At 38.7% G+C, this 15703-nt stretch overlaps 1 protein-coding gene across 1 annotated transcript in view; it reads left to right on the top strand.

The window, feature by feature from the left end:
- The window catches only part of pde5ab (phosphodiesterase 5A, cGMP-specific, b), a 112004-nt gene that overhangs the window by 43317 nt on the left and 52984 nt on the right, over window positions 1-15703 (top strand). The window lies entirely within an intron of this gene.

Genomic DNA, 15703 nt, shown 5'->3' with positions numbered 1-15703 from the left:
TTGAGGTCAACATGCACTCTTATTGCATGTGACAACTGTATTCGTTGCACATATGGAGTAGCTGTTCTATTCCAATGGGTTTGAGGCCAGAAAAGCATTAACTGCATTTTTTTGTAAGATCTTTTGTTGTTGTAATTTATCGTTTTTGTTTCTTAAAAGGTATATAATAGTCATTGTAATAACAATGTGACTACCCCACTAGGACCAAGAAAAGGTCAAACCTTTCCACCACCCTACCACATATATGCAGCGACCAGTTCCCTCCCATCTTATGAGTGTTATCCAATGCATAGTACATAAATTCATTTCTATGCAACAATAGAGTCATTCATATGTAATCAAGCCAGCAGCTGTTAAACATCTGCTGCCACAGAGGCCCATATACCGCAGAGGCTCCAGTAGTGTGCTGTATTGTTATTGGTATTGCCTGGGACAACAGGTTCATGCACAGCCAGTAAATCTGATAGACCAGAAGATTCTGTTTCCCAGGAGAGAACACTCCTGGGCACTCCCACAACATATTCATAAACAAGTCCATGAGACCAAGAGTACATATAAACAAACTGGACAAGGTATGAGATTGATATCAACTTTTTTCTGTGCATGAGGTAGAGTCCATGTTTAAAATTGAAGTAAATATGTTTGTAATAAAGATTTTTTGATTTGCATTCCCAGTTGTCCCAGAGAGTTAATACGCCCATCTCACCAGCATGGTGGCCACGATCTCTTTACCACACATGATGAACGGCCAGTGCGTTTACATGCACAGTTTAATGGAGCTATGCTTAAAAATCGATATTGACATCTAATAGGACTTCTGTCCTTGTCCCAGTTTACATGCAACTGAGAAAATCGAATAACTGACTGGAACGTGTCCTTCTCCTCAACACTGGGTGGCGATATGCTTCGTTTCAGTGGGTTAATATGGCGCCCTTCCCGGTTGACCTCAGTTTGACAATTTGTGCCGTCCCGGCGACCGTCTAATGTGACCATCTAATGCGACGGACTAATGCGACCGGCTAATGTGACCAGGTTTCTTGAATGTTTTTGTCATACATGCCGGCGAAAATCCTTTTCAAATCGCATTATCTGGGTGTCCTAATTGGAGTTGGAGAACTCAGACATTAGTCAAACTGACACATTTACATGCACTTTAGTTGTCCAGTTATAGTCGGATTAACCCATTAAGGCCTAAAGCGCATGGAAAAAAATGCCTGGAAAACCTATGGGCGATTTTCAAATGACCCCCTAAAACCTGAAGTTTTTCTGGAAATTCAACACCTACTAAATAATAGATTTTTCAGCCTCTGTAGCAGATAAAAATTAAATTCAAGTATTTGAGCGCTTATACCCGTGGCTTTCATACGAAGTTGAGTTTATTTGTCCAAACCTTCAATACATTTTTTTTAAAAATCAACAAACTCAGCAAATGTTACATTTGACTGAATAAAAAATCCTATGCATAATACTAATACATGCCCATTAGCAAGATGCAAACATGATATGACCACTGGAAGAACAAGACATATTTCCCATTAGCCTACTGTAATAAATAATAATAATAATAATAATAATAATAATAATAATAATAATAATAATAATACATTTTATATATTGCACTTTTCAGGGTACTCAACGACACATAAAGTAATATACATACAGACATAAACAGTCATGATTTCTTATATCATCATCACAATCAATTAGCCTATTATTATTATTAATATTAATATATTATTAATAATATTATTATTATCTCCAGATGGCCACAAATCGGTCTGTTCTTTGGTGAAAATATGTCGTCTAAAAAAATATTCCTCATCCATAAATCCCAGTCGATTGGTTCCGAGGGTTCAAAGTCCGGATCAGCAATTAAATGATTGGCGATGTTTTCATCAAGATTGCTTCCGTCACTTACTGCTGAGCTCCTCCACTATAGTCGTCTTCCGTCATGATTTCAAAGTTCTGGAAAAGTCCGATGTTGCTTTGCGACACTCCCGCATGTATTCTGATCATGTTCTGATGCATTTCATTGGCCAAGAGACCGAAAATAGGTGGAAAAAAATACAAATACTACAAAATGACATATCCGCTGTCCCGGCCTTAATGGTAGAGTGACGCAACAGCGCTCCCGGCTTTAATGGTAGAAATGCGGTAATGCTTTCCCGGCGTCAATGGGTTAAGGCAATAAAGTGTCATGTAAACGTACTGACTGAGAGAGCCCCAGGAGGAGTTCATTTACAAACTCAACACAAAACCCCTTGTCTGAACACATACATCCAACATGAAAAAAACAGGGAAGTAATAGGATATTTGTAATTCATTAAACACCTGGAGACCCTGCTTGTTAGAAATATATCTATAGATATCAGACAGAATATGGATACCATTTCAGGAACAAACAATCAAAAATACAAATGGGGCTGATTGTGCAGCTTTGATAAGTGGCTTTCTATACAGTGTTCCAGGTTGATAGAAAGAAAGACATTATGGGGCCCAGTTTAGGTTTGGAGCATTTAAGACGCATTAGAGTATACTAGGTCTTGTAAGTGATGAGGAGAGGCCAAGTTTCCCTCTATAACTCATCATAAAAGTGGAGTATTCAGAGTATTTTTGCGATAACGATGTTCTAGACAATATTAAAAAATACTGAAAAGTGTATGGATATTATTAATAAAGAAAAATCATACAACAAAATAATCAATCATATGTCTAAATGTAGTGTAAATTGCAAATCTCAACAGTTGCCAAATCCCAAAAAAATGAGTATGAGTATTAGCAAATAATAATAATAATTTAAAAAAAAAATATCTAGGGGGTACGGGGGGCCCCCCAGGAGAAAAATTTGGACATTTTTTAGTACAATGTGATCAATCTCATCCACTTTAAGAGCTAATGTGAGCAAACACCTCAAATAACATTTCTCACAGTCAACAGGGCATTCCACCAGGACATGGAGCAGCCAGATTGTGTTGAAAAATAGCTGGCTAGGGAGGTCTCTCACACATTTCAGTGCCACTATTCCATCATATACACTGATCTTAATCATTGCCTATTTTAATTAATTATTGTAAAGGAGAATAAGGGTTCTTAGATGTTTTATTTAAGGCATCTTATTTTGACGGTCTTCTTGTAAATTCTGAGGTGGATTCTGTGGTCTTATTTTGAAAGCTGCATTTGTTTAGCAACAGGAAGTAATAGTTGCTTTTTGTGATTAAAACAACTTTAATTGGAGCGTTCCCGGTGGCACACCTGGTAGAGCGCATACCACAGAGGCCAAGTCCTCGTAAGCGGGCAGCCTGGGTTCGAATCCGGCTCGGAGCCCTTTCCCGCATGTCTTCCCCTTTGTCTCCCCCTTTCACTCTCAATATCTCTCCTATCAATAAAAGCTACAAAAATGCCCAGAAAATATCTTAAAAAAAAATAATAATAACTTTAATTGTTAGCTAATGTTAGCTGGCGGCTAACTAACGGCATAATGCAGTAGTGTGTTTGGACTCTGACGGCCCGGACAGGTTGATAGGATTTAGTTCGGCTTGCCCACACACGCACTGTGACGTTAGTGCAGCACATGAGACTCTGGTGGGCCACCACAGCCAAGGTAATTAATGGGAACCCTTACGCCACTACGTCAAGAAGTAGGAATGTTACCAATATCATGATATGTGTTTTTTTTTAACCCATAAAAAAAATGTACCTGTATAATTGTGAACAATACGATGTGGCACACCCCTATCTCATAAGGGGTGCTGATAAGGAGTGCCAGATGCAAGTGCAGGTTCTGAAAAAAGTAATTTAAAAAAAGTGGAATTTGAACCAAAAAAGTGTTTTTATCATGGAATTATTTTCAAGGGCAAGAGTGCAAAAGTATCCCATTTAATGTAAATTAGTTTAACATGAACACAATTTTCAGGACGCAGGGTTTCCTTTGTTCACAAACACTATTTGCCAAGAAAAGTAAAAACAAAAATGACCACAGTTTATCATAAACAGCACAATTACCACTTATTTCCCCCGTTTCTCCCCTAGAAATGATAATGTCTCATAAACAGGACAGTTATCAAAGAGAAAAAGGAAAGGGGAAAAAAATTAAAAGAAATGAGAAAAGAACAGCCAATCAGAGAACCAAATGATTTAAAGATTTACAGGCAGGATGAGAAGAATATGATTGGAGGAGGCTATGCAGTAGCTGCAGAGCTTCCTGACATCAACTCGTGCTCCAGCCAGGAGGAGGGAATAAACTGTAATCTGATTTAAGATGCATTTAGATAGAAATCCCACCACCACTCCCTTCCCCATCTCCAGGGTGGCCTGGCCTCCCCAGTTGCTATGCAGCATCTAAAACTCCATCTTAATTTCAGTCCAACATGTGTGTGTGTGTGTGTGTGTGTGTGTGTGTGTGTACAGTTTTTTTTACTGCGTACAGTAACTGACTTGATTGATTCTGTGGTAATTTATGAATGATACACCAGGTGGGCAAGAACCAGATTCAATAGAAATGAGACTAATTCAGATTTTACTTCAGTATGCATTTACACTGTAAAAAAATGTAGATTTTACGGTGAAAACTGCTAAACCATGACAGTAAAAGACCGTAAAATGATTAATGGGTTAATTAAGTTTCAGTAACAATAAAACACTGTAACTGTATATATCTGCCAAAACAGTATTTTATCCATTTTTGAGGGGAAAAATACATTACTCCACTGTAAAATACGTTGGCACCGTGTGTAACAAAAATATACTGTAATATACATACAAGCCGTCACTGTAATTTTTGCATTTATTTTTTGTAAAAATATTTTTTCTCACAGTTAAATGTACTAAACATCAGATCTCTAACAATAATATACTTTAATATTAAATGGTAAAATCTTTAATTTATGCAGCATTTATAAAGTATTTTCTTGTCAATTATATGTCAAAACATTGTTTCTTTTGATGGAAAAAGTTTTATTTTATGGAAAAATATAATCTTTAAAAACAAAATCTTAAATGTGAAATCAAAAATGCTAATATTTTACCGTAATATTAGAAAAAGTTGCACTTTTTTAGCTATTTAGCTATTCATCGCTAAGACATGCTTTATTTGATCATGGTACTATGCTATTTAGCGCATTTTCACAACCCATCATTTAGTCCGTTTTAGTTCAACTCTTGTGCGGTTAAATCCTTGTTACAATTCATTTGGTCGCTTGTGAATCTTCCAATCATATTCTGGTGTGGACCAAAACAACCAGTCCGAGACCACTTCCGAGAGGGGCGGCTGTGGCTCAGTTGGTAGATTGGTCACCCACTGATTGGAGGGTCGGTGGTTCAATCCCTGACAATGGCAGCCTACATGTCGAAGTGGCCTTGAGCAAGATAGTGAACCCCAGATTGCTCCCGATGTTGCGTTAATCGGTGTATGAATTAATTCCTAATGGTGGCAGGTGGCACCGATTAGGGTAACCTCTGCCACCAGTATGAATGTGTCTGGTATGAATGAGCGCAGAGTAGGATTATTAGTATAATCAGTGGTACTCGAGGTGCATTCAGCTCCATGTTGCTTTGTTAATTTCTGTGTTTCCATTTCTCACCGCAAACTTTCCAAACAATAATGAACTAATAGTACAAATAAATTTCCCAGTCCTCTGACTTTGTACACGCCCCTTCGCAAGTCTATTTTTGTTGTTTTGGCTGCTAACATTACTGCATTGTGAGAACAAACCAGAATAAATACAAAACGAACCCAAAGTATCAATTTCACTCTGATTCGCATTAAACAAATGGACTTGGGTTGTGACAGGTGTCCTTAGCGGGCCCAACATTGGCTTCACATACCTACTAGTGAACCAAATGTGTATTAATCCGCTGCTGAAAATAGTCCCCAACGAATGCACTATTTACTCCAGTTTGAGTAACATTTGATAAAAACCACAGCATCCAGCTGTTTTAATCACAAGGCTTTGGATGGAATTATATATTTATGGTTACGTTTGTGCTTTCAGTGGTCTTGGGACTGAGTGCCAGAAATAAAGGGAAGTCAGAAAGTATGGAGAGACAGACAACACTAACACGTATCATTTCATGGGACTTGTTAATGATAATAATATCTGAAATGATACCAGTCTAATAGGACTGTCCATTAGGCCTTAGGAGACCAGAAACAGGAAGCTCACAGTTAATACAAACATATATTTGTTTGTGACCCTACTGTCAGCATAATGTTCAACACAATCAGGTTTTACTCATTCTATTCTCACACAAATAGCTACTCCTGTTAGAGATATAGCAAAAAGACATAGAGTTAATGAATCCTGATAGAAAACACAATTTGTGAGCCTCTTTTGGTAAAACAGAATGAGCTGTCAGATGTTTTCCAGGGTGAAAACTATTATTTCTGTGTATGTAAACGGAGCTCAGTATGTAAGTGACGAAGCAAAAGAAAGGGAAATGGACAGATGTGAAAATCCCAACATTATTAGGGTTGACACAAACCAGACGTCTTATCTTGTCTCGTCCTCCATAATGTCTAGTGTTTTTACAGCTTGCTCTCATGGCTGTCCCCTGCTTAGATTTAATAACTGCCTTTAAATAATGCTCTGTGTTTGTGCTGGATTTCCTCTGGGAGGACTGTGATATGGTACAACTGGGCAGCTCCAACTGGGCCAATGCACAAGGGGAGGGGCCCTGCAGGATGTTAGTCCGGCTGGAGCCACAGGAGGCTTTTTATAGTGACATTAACCCTGGGCTGCGGCTTTACAATGATACACAGTCTGTTTCACCGAGGCAGGCGGTTCAGTCAGGCTGAACCAGTGTTAATCCGGCTCACAGGAATGACAGACATGTATTTTAAGATGACAAAATCATTTTTTCTGAATCTATAGTTTTATTGTGGTCCTGAATTTGAAGCCAACATAGTGTTGCATGGATTTTAGTGATGCTGGTAGCTTTTCTGTGGCCTCATTTAAGTCAATAACAGAAAATGAGGAAATGTGGATTTTAGTGTGTTTGTGTTTGAACTGGATCTCAGACGCACGTACTGTGCAGCACGTCCGTCTGAAGTGTTTGTGTATGAGAGAGAGTTGAGGCCAGTCTTGACAGAATACTTTGGTATAATTAGCCTGTAGTCATACCAAATGAAACTCTGTTCATGATTACTGGGAAACTTTTGTTTTTATATTTTCAGTCAAACAGAATAGATTTGACTCCCAGGCTTTTTTCGCACTGCAATCAAAATAATTTATTATGTGATTAAAAATCTATTACTGCAGGTAAAAAAATGTAAGACACGTCTCTCTTGGCCAGTCTCAATTAGAGTGTCAGCTTTGCAACACTTTTAACTAGTAGCAGTAGCTGCATGCAGGCTCTTAGGCAGCCTGACAGTGTATCTATGACGAGTGAGTGACTAGCCAAAATAACTAGACTAGACAAAATAATACGTATCAATACAAAAATAAATGACATATCACAGATTTTTTCTGTTTTCTACGGTCCCGTTCCGTCATCTCCATGGACTACAAAACTCTGGTTTACTAACAATGGAAATTGCGAAAACTTCAAAGGCAAAACTTTTGGATCTGCAAAAAAAACAAAACTTTTTGATATGCACTTATACACTTTTAATCACAAATTGATTTTATTTGGAATAAAAGCATGTTCCAGTGTGTAAAGATTTGCTCTCAAACCTGCTCTGTTTGACTGCAAATGAAATAAACAAAAGTAACATCATACATGAACAGGATGTTGGAAACCATGCAACACACACACACACACACACACCAGCCTGATCTCACAGAAATACAGTAATGACCACAAAGTCTTAATGCCGCAAAACCCAAATCACAAGCAAATTGAGAAAACATCTTAATCTATTTGACAACACAAGCGCAGCATTTAGAAGATGCGCTGCAAAGACCACAACACAACACAATAAGAAAAAGTTATGCAATTAAATTGTTTTAATCACAAAAGGCTAAACTGTGCCTAATGGTCTGAATTACTTCCTGTCGCTAAACACATGCTGCTTTCAAAATAAAAGCACAGTGTGTTAAAAGAATCCACCACAGAATTTAGAAGAAGACTGTCAAAATATGATGGCTTAAATAAAACATTCAAGAACCTTTATTCTCTTTTACAAAAATTAATTAAAACATACAATGTTTAAGATCAGTGTATATAATGGAATGGCATTAGAGGCCACTAAATTTGGGCTTTTTATGGAAAAAATGTGAGGTGTTTGCTCTCATTTAGCTCTCAAAGTGCACAAAATCAAAATTTTCTCTCGGGGGGGGGGGGGGCATGCAAATTGGGAAGTATATGGTACCCCCCCTTATCTCTTGGGTAACTTGTCAGGCTTCCTCATCCATGAAAATATTAGTTTTAATATTCTTGGTGTCACCCCCTGGGCCTTTCTTTTGATAAAATACCCCTTTATTGCAAATTTAAAAAATGGTAAAATGAACCTAAAGAGAATTCTATAAATAAATGAAAGGTTGTTATGTTATCTGAATATTACTGAAGGGTATAAGAAGACATCTCTCAAATAAATTGTTTTATTTTTTAATATTATTAACTAAAGTAACATCTATGGTGTTAGGGTCAATTTTGACCCGTTTATATTTACTTTAAAAAAAAGACAAAAGTATTCTTTTTTCTTAAATACAAATAGAAAATGAAAAGCAGAAAAAGTCCCCTCCTCCCATATCTTTCTTTGGCACAGAGCCAAAGATGACCTTGTATCAAGTTTTTATAGTCAAAATATTGTGTGTCAACCACTTAGGGATGGGGAGCCTCATAAAGTTCCGTAGCCCAGAGGCCTCCAGTGTTTTGAATGCACCCCTGCGTGGCACCACAACATTATGTGGTGTTAAGAGGTCGTGGTCAGTTCACATATTTAAGGAGAAATATTCAGTTATTGTACTTAATTAAATGTAGAATTACCAAAGGCTTAGAAATCTTAATTCACATTTACTTAAAAAAAAACAACAAAGGGTGGATTTTCACCCAGGAGAACAGGGTTTGTGTTGCGTGTAAAAACAAAAATAAATTACTTTTTACATAAATTTTGTTTTTTATGTAACTTCCGTGGCTCACGTCACCAACGTAGCTACTTCACTTCCAGCATATACATATCATATAATTTACATATTTACTTTTAAATGGTCTTTCATAACGCCTTACCAGGAAGTTTTTAGTTCTAAACCTAGGTCAATAGTTTGGTATAATGACGTGTTTGCGTAACCAGTAATTTGTATTTGCCCTCTAAAATGTAATGAAGTAGAAGTAGCATAAAATGAAAATACTAAAGTAGAAGTACAATACTTACCTATTTATATTCCACCACTGCTTTTCTCTTTCTCGCTAACCGTAGCCAGCAAAACACAGGTTTTTTTATTTGTTATTGTTGCGGTCATCTACTAACGTACTCTCATACTCTCTCTCTCTGCCTCTCTCACACATACACACACAGTCACATACTTGCCGCAGCGCTTCTGCCAAAATCCCCTGGCTTTTGCCCGAACCTCATGTTTATATATCCATTTTCCATCATTTATCATGCAGTATTATAGCTGAATCTGTGGTTGAACTTGGAGCGCCTGAAGATAACAAACAGGCTTATTAAGCACTGACAGACGTGACTGACGGCTTCAGCTTTCAGACCTGAGCTGGGGTGCAGGGTGGACAGCTGCAGTTATCTCATTAACCAGCAGATGTTTTATTATTCAGTACTCTTTTCCTTGAGCTAAACTAAGCAGGTTCAGGTTTAAGGCTGTTATGCTTGCTAGATTAGATACTACATACTCATGCAATACTTCGCTTTTGGATATGCCACTAGTTCCTTTCATAGTGGCTTTTCAAAATAAACTTCTATGTTCACAGGAACCAGTTAACTGTAGCCAATAAAGCGACTTACAGTTTTTTTTCCAATGCTAACAAGCAACGGTCAATGCTAAAGCCACTTTTTCATCCATGGCAGCCAACATGTCAAAGTATCCTTGGGCAAGATACTGAACCTGGTGTATGAATGAAATCCTGATGATGGCAGGTGGCATCGTGAAGGGTAGCCTCGGCCAGTCAAAGCTTCATTAAGTGCACATTTAAATAAAAAATTATCTTAAATAAAATAGCCTATGAAATAAAATACACAATATTTATAATATATAATATTATAATATGAATTTTTTTTTTCTGAAAAACATATATTTATATGAGAAAGAATAACGAACATTACCAAAGAACTAAATATAACCAATCATAGTAAGGGCAGCATTTCAAATCAAATCAAATCAATTTTATTTATATAGCCCAAAATCACAAATCAAAGATTTGCCTCAAAGGGCTTCACAGACTGTACATGGTACGACACCCTCTGTCCTTAGACCCTCACATCGGCCAGGGAAAAACTCCTTAAAAAACCCTTTTAGCAGGGGAAAAAGAAGAAGAAACCTCAGGGAGAGCGACAGAGGAGGGATCCATCTCCCAGGACGGACAGACGTTCAATAGATGTCGTTGTACAGGGCAGATCAACAGAGTAGAATAGAGTAGATAGAGGTTGGTTGGGGGGGGGGATAGAGAGAGAGATGGTTGAGAGGGAGAGAGAGACAGAGAGGTGTGATGGTGAGTGGACCAGGAGAGGAGCATTCCCATCTGGGGCCAAACCAGATCCACGGTAGTGAGACCAGCAGGAGTGATGCCGAGCAGGACCACAGCTCGACACCCTGTGAAAGAGAGAGCAGAGAAAAGTGCGAGTACTCTGGGAAAATAAAAGCTTGTATGTATTATTTGGACATCAAAGAGAGAGAAAGAGGGCCCCCGTGTATCGTGTCCCCCGACACATTGGGCCTATAGCGGCATAACTAGGGGCTGGTCCAAGGCAGGCCTCAGCCAGCCCTAACTATAGGCTTTGTCAAAGAGGAAAGTTTTAAGTTTACTCTTGAATAAAGAGAGGCTCCCGTACTGAGACTGGGAGATGATTCCACAAGAGAGGAGCTTGATAACTGAAGGCTCTGGCTCCCAATCTAGTTTTAAGGACTTTAGGAACCACAAGTAACATAGAATTTTGGGAGCGTGGTGCTCTAGAAGGGTAATATGGCACTATGAGGTCTTTAAGATATGATGGTGCCTGACCATTTAGAGCTTTGTAAGTGAGAAGAAGGATTTTAAACTCAATTCTGGATTTTACAGGGAGCCAGTGCAGCGAAGCTAGAACAGGAGAAATATGATCTCTTTTCTTGGTTCTTGTTAGTACACGGGCCCAACATTTTGGACATTAGAGTTTTAAGGGATTTATTGGAGCAGCCTGACAGTAAGGAATTACAGTAATCTAACCTTGAAGTAACAAAAGCATGAACTAATTTTTCTGCATCCTTTTGAGACAGGATGTGTCTAATTTTTGTAATATTACATAGGTGAAAAAATGCAGTCCTTGAAGTTTGTTTTATATGGGAGTTAAATGACAGATCCTGATCAAAGATAACTCCAAGATTCCTTATGGTGGTATTGGAGGCCAGGGTAATGCCATCGATGCTAATTAAGTCTTTAGATAATGAGTTTCGGAGGTGTTTGGGTCCCAGCACAATCACTTCCGTTTTTTCCGAGTTTAACATTAGGAAGTTGTGGACCATCCAGGTTTTTATGTCTTTAAGGCATGCATTAAGTTTGGCTAGCTGATCAGTTTCACCTGGCTTGATTGATATATATAACTGAGTGTCATCAGCATAACAATGAAAGTTAATTGAATGTTTTCTAATTATATTACCTAGAGGTAGCATATTAAGGGTGAATAAAATTGGTCCAAGCACAGAACCCTGTGGAACACCGTGGTTAACATCAGTGCGCACGGAGGACATTGTTCACATGAACAAATTGGAAACATCTAATAAGTACGATTTAAACCAGCCCAGTGCCGTTCCTCTAATGCCAATTACATGTTCCTGTCTCTGTAATAGGATACGATGGTCAATTGTATCAAATGCAGCACTCAGATCTAGTAAGACAAGGACAGAGACAAGTCCTTTGTCCGAAGAAATTAAAAGGTAATTTGTAATTTTTACCAATGCTGTTTCTGTGCTATGATGAGTTCTAAATCCTGACTGGAAGTCCTCATATAAACTGTTGTGTTGTAGAAAATCACAAAGCTGATTTGCGACTGCTTTCTCCAGGATCTTAGAGAGGAAGGGGAGTTTAGATATTGGTCTATAGTTTGCTAAAATGCCAGGATCTAAATTAACCTTTTTGAGAAGAGGTTTAATTATAGCTACTTTAAATGATTGTGGCACATAGCCTGTTAATAATGACAGGTTGATTTAATCTAAGAAAGAAGTGCCCGTTAAAGGTAGAACCTCTTTAAGCAGCCTTGTTGGTATGGGGTCTAAGAGACAAGTTGACGGTTTAGATGAAGAAATCATTGAGGTTAGTTGTTGGAAAGTGATGGGAGCGAAGCGATCTCAATATTTATCAGGGTTTGTACCCGTTTCTAAGGCTCCAGGGTTTAAAGATGCCTCAGTACCAGTTAATGGCAGGAGGTAGTGAATTTTATTTTTAATAGTTATAATTTTCTCATTGAAAAAGCTCATAAAATCATTACTAGTGAGGGCTATAGGAATACATGGTTCAATAGAGCTGTGGCTGCCTGGCTACAGTGCTGAAAAGAAATCTTGGGTTGTTCTTATTTTTCTCAATTAATGACGAATAATAGGCTGATCTGGCTTTACGGAGGATCTTCTTATATGTTTTAAGACTGTCCTGCCAGGTTAAAAGAAATTCATCCAGCTTAGTTGAACGCCATTTTCTTTCGAGCTTTCGTGAAATTTGCTTCAGTTCACGGGTTTGAGAATTGTACCATGGAGTTAACTTTTTCTGTTTTATTATTTTCTTTTTTAGTGCAATAAAATCTAGCGTCGTTCTCAGTGAATCCACAGTACTGTCGACAAGTTATCAATTAAGGAGGGACTGAAGTTAACATAGTCCTCTATTATGCTGGGGAACGACAAAGAGTTAAAGACGGGTCGAATTTCCTTGAACTTAGCTACAGCACTATCAGATAGACAGCTAGTGTAGAAACTTTTGCTTATTAGCGAGTAGTCCAGTAACAGGACTTCAAAAGTTATTAAATAATGGTCTGATAACACAGGATTCTGTGGGAAAACTATTAAATGTTCAATTTCAATCCCATACATCAGCACAAGGTCGAGGGTGTGGTTAAAAGAGTGAGTGGCTTCATGAACTTTCTGATTAAAGCCAATCGAATCTAGTAAGGAGATAAAAGCAGTACTAAGGCTATCATTATCAACGTCAACATAAATATTAAAATCACCTACAATAATTACCCTATCTGTAATTAGTACTAGACTTGATAAAAACTCAGAGAATTGTGATGAAAATTCTGAATATGGCCCGGGAGGCCGGTAAACTATGACAAATAGGATTGGCTGTTGGTTTTTCCAGGTTGGGTGTGAAAGACTGAGAACAAGGCTTTCAAATGAGTTTTAGTTTAATTTAGGTTTTGGGGTAATTAGGAGGTTTGACTCATATATCGCTGCAACTCCTCCTCCTCGGCCTGTGCCACGAGGGATATGAGTATTAATATGACTAGGAGGAGTAGATTCATTAAGGCTAAAATATTCTTCATCACGCAGCCAGGTTTCAGTTAGACAAAGTAAGTCAATATTGCAATCTGATATTAACTCATTTACTAATAAAGCTTTAGATGATAAGGATCTGATGTTTAAGAGTCCACATTTAATTATTTTGGGTTTTTGTTTATTTGCAGTTGAAGTTTCAATTTTTATCAGGTTATTTTGGGTAACTCCTCTTCTGTTAGAACCTGGTTTAAATAACTTAGCTTTGGGAGGACGGGGGACAGACACAGTCTCTATGGGGTTTTGGGTGGGTGACTGCTCTAAGGGAAGCGCAGAGAAGTGTTTTACACTGCGACTCTGCCTCCTGGTCTCAACTCTGACTTGTCACGGGTTTGGACCACTAATAAACTTGGTTAGGTTACTAGACATGAGAGCGGCTCCATCCAAAGTGGGATGAACACCATCTCTCCTAATAAGACCAGGTCTCCTCCAGAAAGTTTGCCAATGATTAACGAAGCCCACATTGTTTGCTGGACACCACCTCGACAACCAGCGCTGGAGCGATGAAATGTGGCTACACATATCATCGCTGGTCAAATTTGGCAGGGGACCAGAGAAAACTACGGAGTCCGACATTGTTTTGGCATATGCACACACCGATTCCACATTAATTTTTGTGACCTCCGATTGACGTAACTGGGTGTCATTACTGCCGACGTAAATAACCACTTTACTGTATTTACGTTTATCCTTAGCCAGCAGTTTCAAAAAGGATTCAATGTCGCCCGCTCTGGCCCCCGGGATGCACTTAACTATGGTGCCTGGTTTCGCTAACTTCACGTTCCGAAGAATGGAGTCGCCAATGATCAGAGTTGGTTTCTCAGTAGGTGTGTTACAGAGTGGGGAGAATCTATTGGAGACGTGAAGCGGTTGATGGTTAACCATCGTGGGCCTCGGCTTCTGACTATTCCCCCTTCGGACATTCACCCAGCCGTCCGGCCGCTCGGGAGGTGTCGGGGAAGGGCTAGCTACGCTATGTCGGCTCGCACCAGCTAAGGGCGACTGGCTAACTGCTGCAGTTAACTTTACCGAATTGGTTTCCATGGTGCGGAGCCGCACTTCTAGTTCACTAAGCCTCGCCTCCAACACAGCTAAAGCACTACACTTATTACAAGTACCATTATCATTATAGGAGGCTAAGCAGTAACTAAACATTTTATACACCGGGCAAGAGAGAGCAGGAGAGTGAGAGGGAGAAAACATGGTTAGCAGCTAGGCTAAGTAGCTAACACGACTGAGTAGTATCAGACAGATAAGATATAGCGATAAAGTCGCTACAAGGAACAGATAGATACAAGTGCTTAAGTAAAACTAGCGTATGTATAAATGAAGCGGACAGGTATCTGCTATAATGTGTAACTTTAACAGAGTTAACTGTATTTAGCAAGAGCAGCGAACAAGCACAGCACTACAAGCACACACAGAAACACCGGAAGTGACACAATACGCTCACCTTAGCACGTCAGCACATCAGCCCACCAAAAACAAATACGGATGATGAACTCAATGACTTCATTTATCATTTACAGAAAAAAATTGAGCTATATCGATATATGGGATATGGTCTAATTCCACATTACATTTAAAAATATATCGATATATCTTTTATATCGATACATCGCCAAGCCTTAGGTTGCCTGCAGGAGCATCAACTCAATGTCTTGCACCTGGGCAAGCCAGGCCAAGGCTTATTAGGCTTACCCCTCCTTTTGGCTTACTCTCTCTCACCATCGTCATCCACCTTTTTTGGTTTGGTTACTTTATTTTGCTGTCACAACTCACACACACATATTCAACATTTCAGACACCACTGACTTACAGACTACAGATTCCTTTATCAGGTTTTTACTCTTGATTTCAAATAAATTATTGTTTAGATTCCTTCAAATCTTGTTTTGTCTCCCTCTATTTGTCTGAACTTTGAGCTGCTTCATGACAAATGTGGGCTTGCCCTAATTTTTCTTTTGAGTTAGACTCCTGGTAGTAAGTATAATAAGTATTGTATCAATTTGTTTGTGCCAATTTGCTTAGGACATTGTTCAGAGTGGTACATACCAGAGTCCCTCTCTGTCTTGTCA

The sequence above is a fragment of the Centropristis striata genome, chromosome 17, assembly GCF_030273125.1.
Source record: "Centropristis striata isolate RG_2023a ecotype Rhode Island chromosome 17, C.striata_1.0, whole genome shotgun sequence".
Taxonomy (NCBI): Eukaryota; Metazoa; Chordata; class Actinopteri; order Perciformes; family Serranidae; genus Centropristis; species Centropristis striata.
The sequence above is the reverse complement of the archived record's forward strand: the minus strand, read 5'-3'. Positions and strand labels throughout refer to the sequence as shown.